Source organism: Telopea speciosissima, chromosome 10 (assembly GCF_018873765.1).
Source record: "Telopea speciosissima isolate NSW1024214 ecotype Mountain lineage chromosome 10, Tspe_v1, whole genome shotgun sequence".
NCBI classification, from domain to species: domain Eukaryota; kingdom Viridiplantae; phylum Streptophyta; class Magnoliopsida; order Proteales; family Proteaceae; genus Telopea; species Telopea speciosissima.
In genome coordinates this window covers 35142119-35158461 of record NC_057925.1, presented here as the reverse complement: position 1 = coordinate 35158461, position 16343 = coordinate 35142119, and the positions used below count along the sequence as shown (strand labels likewise).

General features: G+C 45.7%; 1 protein-coding gene across 1 annotated transcript in view; it reads right to left on the bottom strand.

Moving 5' to 3' along the window:
* LOC122644160 (protein ZINC INDUCED FACILITATOR-LIKE 1-like) overlaps positions 1-16343 on the bottom strand; it is a 114097-nt gene that overhangs the window by 18902 nt on the left and 78852 nt on the right. The window lies entirely within an intron of this gene.

Genomic DNA, 16343 nt, shown 5'->3' with positions numbered 1-16343 from the left:
AACAACACTGTGCTACAGAGATGCCACTGTGAAGTTTCTTAAAGGACTTCATTGATAATATACCACTTCGGCTACCACCCCAGACCTCACATGCCTTCCTAGTATTCCCAGATTCCATAACCTTCATCAGCTCAACTACTCTCTCCACTTCCCAATCACTCAAGTTTTTCCTTAAAGTAAGAGATACACACTCTCATCATTTACCCAATCCAACTGATCTTCAACACAGGTGCTTTGATTCCATGCTATTTGTTGGATTGTATGGGCCAGAATACCGTGGGGGTATTCTGGACTTTTTACTACTTTTATGATATGTACAGCCATGTCGGCTTAGTTAGGGACAATTCTGTCCATGTAATATTTTCTGTTCATTATATATATATATGGCTTGGGGTCTGCGTTAGACTATCCAAGCATTCAGTTCTAATTCTATTCTTGTTAACATGGCATCAGAGCAGGTTTCGAATTAGGGCCTCTCCTCTCTCCTTTTTCAGCCTTCTCTTTCCCTTCTCTCTCTCTCTCTCTCGATCTCTTCCTCCCTTTCTTCCCTTGTTTCTCTTATCCCAATAGGACCGCACTGGTGAGGTGATCAATAGATCAAGTTGCTGCCCTTTCTCACCTCATTCAATGCAAGAAAAATTCTGATCAATAGGAACCTCCTCCCTGCCTGCGATATTTGAAGCTTCAAGTTTTTTTGGGATTGTTTCACCTCAACCTATTGGAACCAATTCCTCTTATTGAAGATCAAGACCTGCAGCAGATATTTTCTTGAACAAGTTCCTATCTTCAGCCAACTATTGTGTAGACCTCCTTGGATCGAATTTTCCCCATATCAGGGTTTTTTCAAAACTTTGACATATATCGATCTTGGAGTTACAGGTTTCTGTTGGTGCTGATATTTGAAGGACTGATCAAGCCCCTTTAGAACTCCACTCTACCAAAGTTTCAGCCCCAAACAGTGTTTTTTTTTAAGGATTCTCCCCCTAATCGATTTCAGCAAAAATAGGGTTTTTTTCAAAACCCTGACAATGTCGATCTAGGGGATTCACTTGTCTGCTGCTGCTGATTTTTGGAGACATATATTCTCCCATTGAAAGAGGATTCTCCTCCAATTTTCAGCCCTTACCTTGAAGGAATTCTTGGGTTTCTCATCCCACCGACTTCTTTGCGATCATGGGTGACTCAGTTAATTTGACTGCAACTTCTGTTGGTGATGGCCAAGGCAAATCAGATTTTCATACCTTTTCTCCTAATCCAATCAAACTGGATGGTTCCAATTACCTGCTTTGGTCTCAGTCTGCTTCCTTTGCCATTGCTGGTCGTGGCCTTACTGGCCATATTAATGGCACCAGTGTTATGCCAACTGAGATTGGTCCTGCTCAAGACAGATGGCTTGCTAATAATGGGGTGCTCATGTCATATCTCATTGGTTTGATGACTTCAGATCTTGCACATAGGTTTCTTCTCCTTGATACAGCTTCTCAAATATGGGCTGCTTGCAAGGAAACTTATGGGCAGCTTGGCATTAATGCCCGGGTGTATGAACTCAGGAAGAAGGTCCTTCACACTACTCGGGTAGAATTGTTAGTCTCCAAATACTATGCTACTTTGCGCAGCCTTTGGCAGCAATTGGACCACTGCTCTGATTATCACCCTACTACAACTGCTAACATTACTTCATACAAGAAGCATGTGGACAACATCAGAGTTTATGATTTTTTACCTGATTTGAATGTGGAGTATGACCAGATTCGGGTTCAGTTGTTGGGTCATACACCTTTTCCCACCCTTGAACAGTCCTATGCTTTGGTCTCCTCTGAGGAAAACCGTAGGGCTGCTATGTTGCACCCTCCTATTACTGACAGATCAACCTTTCAGACTGCTGCCCCAGCTACTCTTGCACCTGTTAGCACTCCTTCTGGTGATTCCACTACTGGCATTGTTGTTTGTGAGCACTGTCACAAACCTTACCACACCAAAGAGAAGTGTTGGAAACTTCATGGGAAACCGACTGACTTTCAAACTAAGAGGGCTGCCAAGAAAAAGCCAAAGAACAAAGCTCATCATACTGAGTCTTTTACCACAGCCCCTGCTACTGACAATGGTCTATCCCACGATGATCTACAAGCATTCCTACATGTGCTAAGGACTTCTGTTGCTGCTGCCTCTACTACATCCGCTGCTACTGCCAACCCTTCTGCTCTTTGAGGTTCACACTTTGCCTGGTAAGGTATTCCATTTGGTGGTCACTGTGCTTCTGTAGCTTCCCATCCTTGGATTATAGATTCTGGAGCTACAGATCACATGACCGGTTCCTTTAGCCTGTTTCATCGTTATTCTCCCACTTCTGGGAAAGACAAGGTCAAAGTAACTGATGATTCCCTTTCCACATCTGGAAAAGGAATCATCAACTGCACTTCCTTTCTTCCTTTGTCCTCTGTTTTACATATTCCTAATTTTACTACTAATGTTCTTTTCATTAGTAGTATTACTCGTTATCTTAATTGCAAAGTAACATTTTTTCCTTCCTAGTGTGTTTTTCAGGATTTGGGCTCTGGGAAGACGATTGGATTGGGTAAAGTACACGGTGGAATGTACCTGCTTGAAGATGGTCGTCCCTCTCCACCACCATTACCTTCTCCGCTACACCAGAGCTCCTTGGTCTCTCTCTTCTGAACTTTACCAATGGCACTCTAGATTATATCACCCTCCATTAGGAATTTTAGCACATTTATTTTCTAGTTTGGTTACTCAATGTAAGAAGTACGACTTTTTTTATTAGGCTTGTGTTTTGGCCAAAATGACACGTTTAACTTAATCTTAATCAAATAAAAGGAGTTCTAGTTTTCAATTGGTGCATTCTGATGTTTAGGGTCCTAGTCGTAAAAGATCTATTTCTTATCATCGTTGGTTTGTTTCTTTTATTGACTGCCACTCTAGGAACATGTGGGTGTATCTTTCACACACAAAAAATCAGGTTTTTGAATGTTTTCGGCATTGTCATAAAATGGTCCAAACTCAAATCCAGGCTACTCTCAAAATATTGAGAAGTGATGATGGAACGGAGTATAAATAATCTCAATTTCAAAAATACCTAGTCGACCATGGTATTGTTCACCAAACTAGTTGTGTTGATACCCCTACCCAGAATGGTGTGGCTAAAAGAAAAAACCACCACTTGTTAGAGGGGGACATTATCGTCTCTCTCCTTGAAGCGAGGCATGTGCTTTTGAGTTTTGCGACTCAGGCAGATTTTGTAAAGGTGTGGATGAAGGGTCAAGTTCATGTTCAGGGTTTTCTCTTACGGTTTATGGAGTGGACTTCCGGCTTTGTCTCAGGGTAGGAGTCGCCTTTTGCGCCCACTTGGATTTCTTTGCCAGGGCTTCCATTGAATTTCTACCAAGGAAATTTCTTGGTCTCTATTGCGGAGCGGTTGGGAGGGTCTTGAAGATCAACAGTGCTACCGCCAATTGTACTCGGATAGTGGCAGCCAGAGTTTGTGCTGAGGTTGACTTGCAAGCATCCCTTCCCTCGAGGGTGTGAATAGGCTGTGGAGTGGATGGGTTCCACTAGAAGGTGCTTTACGAAGGCCTGCCGTTGTACTGTTCGAAGCTTGGGCACGCGAAAGAGGCCTGCAAAAAAGTGCAGAGGGGCAAGAATGGCGCAGACTGTGGTGTTGCAGGGAAGGCGGTGCCGGTTCAAGGGCTTTTACACGCGAGGACTGCGGCGATTAAGGGTGCTAGCTCTCGGGACAAAGAGGGGGTCTTCATTCCCACGGGTGACGGTTCCTCACGAGGTGGTCCCCCTGCTGCTGGGCGTGGTGTTGGCCGTGGCCGGGTGGGGAGGGGAGGTTGTTGGAGGCCTATAGCTCGAAGGGTTGACGCAAGGCCTGCTGCTTGTGTGCAGGGTGAGGAAGAGGATAGTGTAAAGGCTTGGCGCAGCCTGGCAATGTCACGGCTACCTGTGGAATGTTAGAGGAGGTCTTGGAGGTGGGTGAACTTCCCGGCGGGGTTGTGACACAGGGGTTGATGGCCCCTACTGGATCTGGAAAAGCCAAGGATCCAGAACGTCAGGTGCCTCTCCAGCTTCGCCTGGCGGTGGTTGATGCAGAGTTTGTAGAGCGGCTTGGAGTTTGTGAAAGAGTGACAACTAGTTCCCATTCTGTTGAGGCCCCTTCTTCTCCTTTCTTCGGAAACAGAGGAGGGCGTCTCGGTGTCAGGGATGTTTTGGTTCTTGAGAAGGATTTGGCTTCAGCTTTGGTCAGTTTGGATAGTTTGCCAGGTGCTTTTTTTATCGTAGGTGGCCTCTGGTGTGGCTGCTGGCATTAAGGGCATGTGCTCTCGGTCTATGGATGTGGACTCTTGCCCTTACATTAAAGGGTGGTCATGGGTGCTCAGTGGCAGGGATGACGCATAGGTGGATGAGGCGCAAGTGGCTCAAGTGGATCGGGTTGCTCTGCTGGAGAGTTTCAAAGCCTTCCAGGCTTCTCTTGGGGGGAGGGTTCGCTGGACTCTTCAGAAGGTCGGTGAGGGGACTGTTGTTGCTCTGTTGGACCTCCCTGTGGTGGAGGGGGGGCTAGCGGGTCATTTGCAAAAGCAGAGACGCTTGCTAAGTGGTGCTCAGTTGGAATTGTTGGGCTATAAGAAAGTGAAAAAGAAGAAGGGTGTTCGGCAAGTGCATGACGGAAGCCAGCGACACGTCACAAGATCCATGGGACCGGCTGGCTCACATGCTACATCCCCCTTATGAACTGTCTTTTTGGAATGCCAGAGGGGTTGGGAATAAGCCTACTTCTAGGCGCTTGAAGACCTTAATCAATTTGCACAATGCAGGCATTGTAGCCATTGCTGAACCAAAAGCACAGCCTTCAAAGGTGCGGTCGATTCAGAGGAGGATTGGCATGGATTATGTGCATCTTACAGAGAGGATCTGGATTTTCTGGAGGGCTTTGATGCAAGTCCAAGTAGTAGGGGAGAATGGGCAGTTTGTTACTTTGGACTGCCTGGTGGCCAGCTTTGTGCGTTTCCTTGTCACTTTTGTTCATGGTTTGTGCTCGGTGGTGGAGAGAAGAGTGTTGTGGGATGCTCTTGCTCAGTTTTCTATTACTTCTGGTCTTCCTTGGGCGGTTGGAGGTGATTTTTAATGCCGTTCTGGTGCCTCATGAGAAGGATGGCGGGAGGCCTACCTGCTCGATGTCAATGGATGAATTTGGAGACTTTGTCAGTATGGTTGGCCTCATTGATATGGGTTATGTGGGCAACATGTTCACGTGGTCTAATAACTAGGGAGGTGCGAGCAAGGTGCTGGCAAGGCTCGACCGCTTTCTAGTTAACTCGACTTGGATGTCAATGTTTCCTAGGTGTGAGGTGTCTCACTTGAGCAGGATGTGCTCTGATCATGCGCCTCTATGGCTTTCCTGCTCTACTTCCAGGATCCGATCCTTCTCTGGCTTTAAATTCCAGCAGATGTGCCTGCACCACTCAAGTTTTCAGGAGTTTGTCAAGAGTTAGTGGGGGGTTCCTGTTGATGGCTCTCCTCTCGTGGTTTTGTTTTTGAAGCTGAAACGCCTGAGGGGCTCTCTTCGTACTTGGAATAGGGAGGTGTTTGGTAATGTCCACCAAAAGGTTAGGGATGCAAAAGATGCGGTCAGTAGGGCGGAGGTGGCCGGGGACCAGAATACTGGCACTCAGGCTTGTGAGGCCCTTGAGGAGGCCAGGAAAGTCCTAGAGGGGGTTTTGTTACAGGAGGAGATATTCTGGAAGCAGAAGTCCAGAATCTCCTGGCTGAAAGAAGGAGACAGCAACACCAAATTTTTCCACTGTATGGTCAATGTTCGTAGAAAGCAGGGGGATATCCACAGAATCAGATCTAGTGATGGCTCCTGGGTCACTTGTCACGAGGGGGTGCTAATGGTTGTTGTAAATCATTTCTCTGAGATATTTGCTTCTCATGGTTATGCTGTGGATGAGGAGCTGCTCTCTTTTATCCCTCAGGTTGTGATGGAGGAGGACAATATCTCTTTGCTGGCCCCGCCTTCTCTGGAATAGGTGAAATTGGCAGTGTTTTCGCTGTCTTGCGACAGTGCCCCGGGCCCGGATGGTTTCTTAGGGCATTTCTTTATGGCCTGTTAGGAAGTAATTTGTTACGATGTCTGGGCGGCGGTGAAGGACTTTTTTTGTTGGGGGGGGATCTCCTAAGGAGCTATATGTTTGCTAATCTTGTGCTCATCCCTAAGAAGGACAGCCCCGAGGTAATGTCAAATCTTCGGCCCATTAGCCTCTGTAATTTCTCTTATAAGATTATTGCCAAGATCTTTGAGTCCAGGTTAACGGGTTTACTTCCCTCCTTGATTGCTGCATAGCAGAGTGTTTTTGTATAGGGGCGAAGCATTCACGATAACATTTCTATTGTCCAAGAGGTCACCCTGGACTTGAACAGGAAGACTCGTGGGGGAAATGTGGTGTAGAAGCTGGATATGGCTAAGGCTTATGACAGGTTGGAGAGGAAGTTCGTTTTCTTGGTACTTGCTAGGTTTGGCTTCGTCGAGGCTTGGATAGACTTAATCAGGAACACTATGGAGAACTGTTGGTTCTCTATTATGCTGGGTGGTCACACGTCTGGTTTCTTATAAGGGGTATGCGTCAAGGGGACCCCTATCCCCGACGCTGTTTATTCTTGCTAAGGAAGTTCTTAGTAGGGGCATTAAGAATTTGTTTGCTGAAGGACGTGCAGCCTATTTCTCTCTTCCGTGCGGAAATCCTAGCATCTCCCATTGTCTATATGCGGATGACACTATCATTTTTACCAGGGGTTTAAAAAGTTGAGACTTCGGTTAAGGAAGTAAGGGAGAAAGGAGGAAGATGTTGGAGAAGGAAGAAGGAGGAGACGAGAGAGGGAAGGAGAGTGTATTTCGGTGGAATGTTGTGTGTTGGAGAGACTTCTCCAACACTTCTATATTACTTCAATAGAACTACTAAAAGTATTACATCCACTACCTTAGGGAGGTAAAAGGTAAAAAGACATAAAAAGATAAAATACATAATAAGGCAAACCCCTGTTACATATCTAATATCAACTCTAATACTCCCCCTCAAGCTGGAGAATATATATCATGCAGTCCCCGCTTGCTTAGAAGGGTACTAAATTGACAAGAGGCAAGGGCTTTGGTGAGGATATCTGCCAGTTGATCACCAGTCTTTACGAAAGGAGTACAAATGCAACTAGAGTCTATCTTCTCCTTGATGAAGTGTCTATCAACCTTTATGTGCTTAGTGCGGTCATGTTGAAGAGGATTGTGGGCAATACTGATGGCAAGCCTTGTTGTCACAATAGAGTCTCATAGGGCCTTCAGTGTCAAATCCCAATTCCTGAACAAGTCTTTGCAACCATATGAGTTCACATACTCCATGAGCCATAACTCTAAATTCTGCCACTACGTTGGATCTAGCTACAACATGTTGTTGTTTACTCCTCCATGTAACCAAATTACCCCCCACAAAGGTACAATAGCCGGAGGTAGATCTCCTGTCTATAATGGAGCCAGCCCAATCTGCATCAGTGAAACCTTCCACTTTCAAGTGGTTGTGTTTGGAATACAACAGTCCTTTCCCTGGGGAAGACTTCAAATACCTCAGAATGCGATACACGGTGTCCAAGTGGCCACTCTTGGGGGCATGCATGAATTGGCTCACCACTCCCATTACATAGGAGAGATCTGGGCGTGTTATAGCAAGATAGATAAGCTTCCCCACGAGCCTTTGGTACTTTCCTACATCAACAATCTTCTCCTAGTTTATGATTTTGCTCAATAGGAGAATTGGCTGGTTTGCAGCTCAACATTCCTGTCTCTGTCAACAAATCAAGGCATATGTTGATTCCTTTCTTGGTCCTTGATACTTCAATTCCTAATAAGTACTTCAAGGGGCCCAAATCTTTAATCTCAAACTGTTGTGCCAAGTAGCTCTTTAGGTTACCTATCTCAGCTATATCATCTCCTGTGACCACAATATCATCAACATACACAATGAGGGCTGTAATAGTACCATTGCCCCGCCTAGTAAAGAGAGTGTGGTCAGCTTGGCTTTGGGAATATCCATTCTTCAGAATAGTCTGCCAAAAATGCTCAAACCATGCCTTTGGTGACTATTTGAGACCATCTAATACCTTCTTGAGGAGGCACACTTTCTCTTCAGCTGAAGGCATTTTGAAGCCTGGTGGGGGTTGCATGTACACTTCCTCTTCCAAGTCGCCATGAAGAAAGGCATTCTTTACATCCAACTGATATAATGGCCAATCTTTATTGGCAGCCAATGACAAAAGAACTCTAATTGAGTTGCGTTTGGCTACAGGAGCAAATGTCTCCTGATAGTGAATTCCATAGACTTAACTGTATCCCTTGGCCACCAACCTTGCTTTTATATCTCTCAACACTGCCATCAGATTTGTACTTGATTGTGTAGACCCATCTGCATCCAACCCGGACACGTCCCTTAGGAAGATCCACCAGTTGCCAAGTACCATTCTTCTCAAATGCCATCATTTCCTCAGACATAGCTTGTCTCCACTTTGGATCAGACATAGCATCAATAACATTCTTAGGAATAGAAGCAGTAGAGAGGGTAGCAATAAAGGCAAGACCTGTAGGAGAAAGAGCATCATAGGAAACAAACTGGGCTATAGGATTCGTACAAGCTCTTTTCCCTTTTCAAACAACAATAGGAAGGTCTAAATCACATGGAGGAGACGCCGATGCCATAATATAACAGACTCCACAGAACTACTATCATCACATCCACACACATAGGACTAAGTTGTGGGTAAAACATGATAAAAAAAGTAAAGGCCGTTCTCCTCACGTCCACTACCAATATTCCTCTTCGTCACCAAATCCTGAAAAAGACTGTGAGAAGGAAAAAAGGTGACACAATAGTTTAGAGATTTAGTCAAGTGACTCACAAATAAAAGGTTAATTGTAAGGTTAGGAACATGAAGAACTGAAGTAAGGGAAATAGATGAGGTAACAAGGATACTACCTTTACCAGATATGGAGGAAAGGTAGCCATCAGCTATCCTAACTTTATCCTTACCAGAGCAAATGGTATAGGAATCATAATTATAGGACGTACCAGTCATGTGGTCAGTGGCACTAGAGTCAATGACCTTAGACTAGGTTGCAGTAGAAGCTGTGGTGGAGACCTGCAAGGCTGAGGACGAAGATGAGCTGGCCACGGTAGATGTAGGAGATGTGTTCAGCTGGGATATAATCCGGCGAACTGTATCCACCAAAGCGGGATCATCTTGTGTAGCATCTACCTCAGTCATCACGGAGTGAGCCCGAGCTCCCCCTCTACGACTACCACAACCACGTGTGCTAGGAGGACAACCATGAAGAGACCAACACCTATCCTTGGTGTGCCCAGTTCTCCCACAGTGATCACATTTAAACCTGTCTCTCCCAACTCCACTAGCACCAACTGTCTCTACTGCACTAGCTGCCTCACGGTTAGGCCCTTAGCCTCTACCACCTCCACGGGTATCACGGAAAGAATTGGAATTGAGGGCTGACCTCTCATGAGATGATGCTGGTGTTGGGTCCATAGTAACACGTCGAGTCTCCTCACTCTATAAGTAACTGCAGACCTCAATAAGAGATGGAAGAGGAGACCGGCCTAAAAGTTGGAGTCTGATGGACTCATAGTCAAGGTTCAGACCACCAAGTACAGAGAAGACCCGCTCCTTTTCAAGGGTCTAATACACCTTTGCTTCATCCTCTAGGTTGGTCAAATGGAGATCTTTGTTGTGGTCATACTCCTCCAAAAGACTAAGAAAGGCATTGTAGTACTAAGAGATAGTTCTGTCCCTTTGCCTCATGGAGTGGATCTTTTGGTGAAGCTGATAGACCTTGTCACCCACCCTGTCAAAGGTCTGGGAGACACTGTCCCAAATGGCTTTGGCAGTCTCCTTTCATTTAAATCTTCTTCCAATCTCAGGCTTCATGGAGAAGATCAACCATGTCATGACTGTAGAGTTTTCAGTCTCCCATTTTTTATAAGTAGGCGCAATAGGCTTTAGGGCTTTGATAGCACCTATAATGTACCCAAGTTTCCCTTTGGTCCTAAGGGAAAGCTTCGCCGAATGTGACCAGTCCAAGTAATTAGTGCCATCAAGTTTCACTAAGGAAATCTGTAAAGTTGTGCTTTCATAGACCAACTGAGGGGCTACGGGAGAAGGTTGGGAAGGAATAGGCTGTGAATCAACTGCACCAAACCCAGAAGTCTCAGATTCAGCCATCTTAACAATACCTTAGGATATCGATTCAAGTGGGGAGTACACACTCTACCCAAATACGGATTCCAACAAAAGCAGAAAAAATCCAGAGAGTAAACCAAAGGAAAGAGCTGCACCCTAGCATCCACCAAGAGATAACACCAATTGAAACAAGCTTAAGCACCTCACACAAGCTAGTTCTAGGCATTTCTCAACCAAGACAGCAACACATGGCAGTCCAAATGCAAGAGGAACAGACAAACTGCAGTCTCGATATTACTTGGGCAGGAAAAGAGATCCCACGAAAAAGAGCATTGCTCAAACAGGGCTGTCAAGATGTAAAGGGGACCAGATGGAATGAAAAGAGCACCCTTAGGCGATCCTATTGAGCCATTCCAAGGCTGAAACTCAGGCCGAGAGAGAGAGAACCAGGAACTTCAAGCTGAGGCTGGTGGTAACAGTTGGAGTGGCTGGAATGGCTTCAAAACTTCACGAGAGCTTTAACATAGCTCAAAGAGCATCTTCAAACATCTGAGTAGGTTATTTCAAACCTATTTCATGCTCCTATACCAGATTTTTTACATTGGTGACTTCTCCTTGAAACCCTTTGAACCCTAGGATTCCAAAGAGAAGAAAAAAAAAGAAGAAAGAGGCTAAATACGACTCTCAAACCAACTGCTCTGATACCAAGTTGAGATTTAGGTTAAGGAAGCAATGGAGAAAGGAGGAAGATGTTGGAAAAGGAGGAGGAAGAAGGAGGAGACGAGAGGGAAGGAGAGTGTATTCCGGTGGAATGTTGTGTGTTGGAGAGACTTCTCCAACACTTCTATATTACTTCAATAGAACTACTAAAAGTATTACATCCACCTCCCTAGGGAGGTAAAAGGTAAAAAGACATCAAAAGATAAAATACATAATAAGGCAACTAGTCCAAAGTCTAGTTCCTAAACTACCCCTGTTACATATCTACTATCAACTCTAACATAAAAACCTCTCTAAAGTAGATCAACGGTTTTATTAGCAGATATAAGGGTTTTTCAAGGCAACTGGTCAACAAGCAGAAAAGCTGTTTTATGGTGGGTGACAAGGTCTCGGGAGCTAGAGCCCGTATGATAGGAGCGGTTACAGGGTTTTCAAGGCGGTTTGTTCCTCTAACTTACCTAGGGGCTCCACTGCATTCGGGCTGGCTGAAAATTAGCTCCTTTGATAATTTGATTGGAAAATTGAGAGGCAGGGTGGAAGGGTAAGATGTTATCTTCAGGGAGATGGGTTACTCTGTTGCGACATGTATTGTCTTCCATTCCCCTTTATGTGCTTGTTACCTTATAGCCTCCAAAGGCTGTTTTTCGACGGATTTATGGTATTCTGGCTGACTTTCTCTGAGGCATATTAGAGTGAGGAAAACGCAGGCACTGGGTATGTTGGCACAAAGTTTGCAGGCATCTTGAGGAAGGAGGGTTGGGGATCAGACTGTTGGAGTAGGTTGGCCTCTCTTTGAGACTGAAGGGCCTATGGAGGGTCATGTTGGACCGCTCGCTTTGGAGGGATTTTTTCATGGCAAGTTGTTGAAAAATTGCCATCTCGTCTTGGTTTTCTTGCATGGTGTGGGCTCTAAATCTTAGAGAAATACTTTGGCTTGCAAGGACATCTTTGCTGTCCAGGTCTAGGTGGCTCATTGGTATAGGTGACATTCTTTTCTGGTTGGACGATTGGACAGGTAGGGGGCCTTTGATGAATCATGTGGATAATGCCCTTCAAGTTGACACATCTCTTCGTGTTAATGATGTGTTGGGGGTGGAAGTCATCTGGGACCAGCCTATTTTAGGCCGAATAGACTCTGATGAGGTACGACAGAGTATCCTCTACGGTGGCTATGCGCTCTCAGGGAAGGATGACAGGCTGGTTTGGACTCCCTCTAGTGATGGTCGTTTCTCAGTAAAGTCTATTTGGAATGAGGTGAGAGGTCGCTCGACTAAGGTTCCCTATTCCAGATGGATTTGGAACCAAACTCCGCCAACCAAAATCGCTTTTTTCACTCGGCAGCTTTTTAATGGTTCGATACCTATGGATGAGTTTGTGATGGAAGTTGGTATTCCCCTGGCTTCAATGTGTAATTGTTGTGGGAGCCCTAGAAGTGAGTCAACGAATCATTGTCTCATGTCTAGTGGGACTGCTTTTCAGGTTTGGAGGTTTTTCTCAGGGGTTTTTAACGTCCCGGTTATACTTGCTCAAGATGTTAGAAGCGGGATTTTGCTTTGGCAGGAGTCGGCTAGTTGCAAGAGTCTCTCTGACTACATCGCTGGGAACCTGCCCTCCTTGATTGTGTGGGAGCTTTGGAAGGAAAGGTGCAATAGAAGGCATGGGGAAAGGAAGAGATCGGCTCTAAGTATCATTGACAGCATAAAGGCTTGGGTGAGGTGCTTGCCGTTGCCATCCAAGCTTGGAAGAACTTCAACGATGAAGGGGCAGCAGATTCTAAGTGGTCTTGGGATTGTGGCTCCCTCTCCTAGGATAGCTCGGCCTATTCCGGTTTATTGGTGCCCCCCCCCCTTTGTGTCGCTGAAACTGAATGTGGATAGTGCATGTAGAGGGAACCCTAGTGAATGTGGAGGGGGAGGGGTGATAAGGGACAGGGAGGGTGTTGTCTTGGCAGCCTTCGCTAATTTCTATGGCCCCTGCACAAACTCTATTGCTGAGCTACGTGCTTTGAGGGATGGATTGAAGTTATGTTATGATTTGGGCCTTTCTGGGGTGGTGATTAATTCTGATTGTCTCCACGGTGCGCATGTTCAACCTCAAGAGGTGTGGTTTATGGCAAGGCTGGTACTGGTTTCAGGAATCTTTGGAACTGATAGACTTGGTCAGGCCTTGCATTTCTTTTGCATACAGGGAGAGCAATAGGGCGGCTGACTGGCTGGCAAATCATGCTTGCGATGAAGGGCTCTCCTCCACGTTCTGTCAAGGCAATTTGCCACAGGTAGAATTCCAACGTATCCTGAGGGATGATAGATCAGGTTTGCCTATTCTCAGGCTATAGTGTTTAGGTTCTCATGATTATTTATTCTTTATTGGGTTAGGGGTAAGGTGGCATGTCCCCTCTCGATGTATTCTTTTATTCTTTTTGGAGTTTAATAAAAGTCTAGGGGCTGCCCCAGGTCCCAGGTAATATTCGGGTTATAAAAAAAAAAGTTCCCTCTCAATATTGGGGAGATGTTGTCCGCGCTACAGCCTATCTTATCAATAGATTGCCTTCTTAGGTTCTTGACTCCCATAGTCCAGCTGCAGTTTGAATGGGGAATTCCTCCTTTGTTGTGTCTCCCAGTATGCTTGGATGTGTGTGTTATGATAGACATACAAAATCTCCAAGCAAACTTGAACCTAGGGGGTTACGTTGTATTTCCTTGGGTTATTCTCCAACCCAGAAGAGTTATAAATGTTACCATCCCCCTTCCCACCATACTTTGGTCAGTATGGATGTTATTTTTCATGAGACCCTTTCCTATTATTCTTCACCACCTCTTCAGGGGGAGAATTCTAGTAAAGATGTGTTGTCGTTTGAGGTTCCTCCTCTTCTAGCCCCTACTGTTGCTGTCCAACCCCCTATGGCTGCTGTCCAGCCCACTGCGGTTGCTGTTCAGCCCCCTATGGCTGTTGCCCAGCCTCCTTTGACTGCTGTCCAGGCCCCTATGGCTGCTGCCCAGCCTCCTCTGGCTGTTCTCCCCTCATCTGAAGGGAATACTTTACAAGGGGAGACCATGGAAAAGAGCGTTATTGATATTCCTCTCGGAAGCTTGAAATAGGATGCATGCCCTTCTGCAAATAGATCTTTAATGCCCCTGCTAAGAACCTCCTCTGCCAAAATAAAAAGAGCAGGAGATAAGGGATCCCCCTGCCGCACACCCCTGGTCGACTTGAAGAAACCCGACTGGCTGCCCCCAAAACTATAGAAAACCAACAGTTCTCCTCCGTTTTCTTGATTAAGTTAACCCAGGCACCGCTAAAGCCAAATTTGGAGATGACCAACCAAAGGAACTTCCACCCCAAACGGTCATAGGCCTTTGCCATATCCAGTTTGAGACTAACATTGCCCCCCCGAGCCTTCCTGTTTAAGTCTTGAGCAATCTCTTGGACAATAGAATTATTGTCATGTATACACCTACCCTGCACAAAAACCTCTTGTTCTTTTGCCACTAAGGAAGGGAGAATCACCGCTAGTTTAGAGGCAATGATTTGGCAATAACCTTATAAGAAAAATTACAAAGGCTGATAGGCCAAAAATCAGTCATTACCTCGGGGTTCTCCTTTTTTGGAATAAGCACCAGATTGGCCGAGGTGAAGCTTCTAGGAAGAACACCACCTTCAAAAAAATCCATAACAGCAGCCCACACATCATTGCACACCACCTGCCAACAAGCCATGAAAAAATAACCCGAAAAACCATCTGAGCCCGGCGCATTGTCACAAGACAAAGAGAAGACTACCCCCTTCACCTCCTCCAAAGAGGAAGTTAACAGAAGAGACGAATTCTCAGCTTCAGTCACCACCTTGGGAATCAAAGACAGCAACTCCTCATCCATCAAACATCCTTGAGAGGCAAAAATATCCGACAAATGCCTCACTGCCTCAGCCTAGACCCCATCAGCGTCAGAAATCCACACACCATCTCTTCCTTTAATTCTATGAATACCGGCCTGCCGTCTTCTGACATTAACCATGGAATGAAAAAACTTCGTGTTGCGATCCCTCTCTTTCAGCCAAGTAACTCTGGACTTTTGCTTTCAGAAAATTTTCTCCTGCAGTAAATTCCAGGCAGCCACAAGGGCCTCCCTGGACTCATCGTCGGCATGCTGGTCAAAAACCGTTTTCGCCCTGCTAACCGAGTCCTCAGCATCCTTAACCTTCTAATGTATATTGCCAAACACCTCCTTGTTCCACTTACGGAGAGCACAACGAAGCCCCTTGAGCTTCATGAACAACACAAAGAGTGGCGAGCCAAACACAGGCTTTTCCCAATGACCCTTAACAAAATCAAGAACGCCCGGGTGAAGCAACCACATTTGCTGGAATTTAAAGGCTGAATAGGAATGGTTGCAAGAAGCCAAAAAGGAGAGACCAATAGGTGTGTGATCAGAGCAGGTTCTATTAAAGTGGGTAACTACATACCTGGGAAAAACACCAGCCCAGGAAGCATTCACTAGAAAACGGTCCAACTTGGCCATTACCCTTCATGCACCAGCTTGATTATTCGACCAAGTAAACATATTAGCAGCAAATCCTGCATCAATGAGGCCAGCACCACTCACAAAATTCCCAAACTCCTCCATAGATAAAGAACAAGCAGGTCTGCCTCCCACTTTTTCCAAGGGGGATGCAACAGCATTGAAATCACCCACCATAGACCATGGCAAAGAGATAGACCTGGAGAAATGCATGAGTCTCTCCCACAACTCCCTCCTCTCAACCACCGAGCAAAGACCATGGACAAAAGAGATAAAAAAACACATCAAGAGTAACGAACTGACGGTGTTCTTCCATCACTCTGATCTGCAACGAAGCTCTCCAAAACACCCAAATTCTCTCCAAGGTATGCACCGAGTCCAAACCAACCCTTCGCAATACCATTCGCACCTTAGAAACTTGCGCTTTAGGTTCAGCAACAGCAACGTCAATTTTATGCAGGTTCACTAAAGTTGTCAGATGCCTAATAGTAGGCTTATTCCCAATACCCTGAGCATTCCAAAATAAGCAACTCATTTGGAAATGTTTAGAGATGAGTCCACAGATCTCATTGACCTCATAAAATGCCGTTGGGACCCCTCCCTGGCTGGTCTCCCACGCTTAACCTTCTTAATTTTCTTCCTCTTGTACACATGGGCAGCACTGAAAACCACAGACCGGGAGGACCCCCATTTCCCTGCTCGAAGGCCTGCTGACTCAAAGGCGCCATTCTCCTTCCCAATTCTCTCAAAAGTTCTGCGAATTCTCCCTTCAATAGTGGCATTAAAGGCCTTAAAGTTCTCCAGCAAAGCCTCAAGGCCCAACAGCGTGGCAGCCTTACCTGGCACATGCAAATCGTC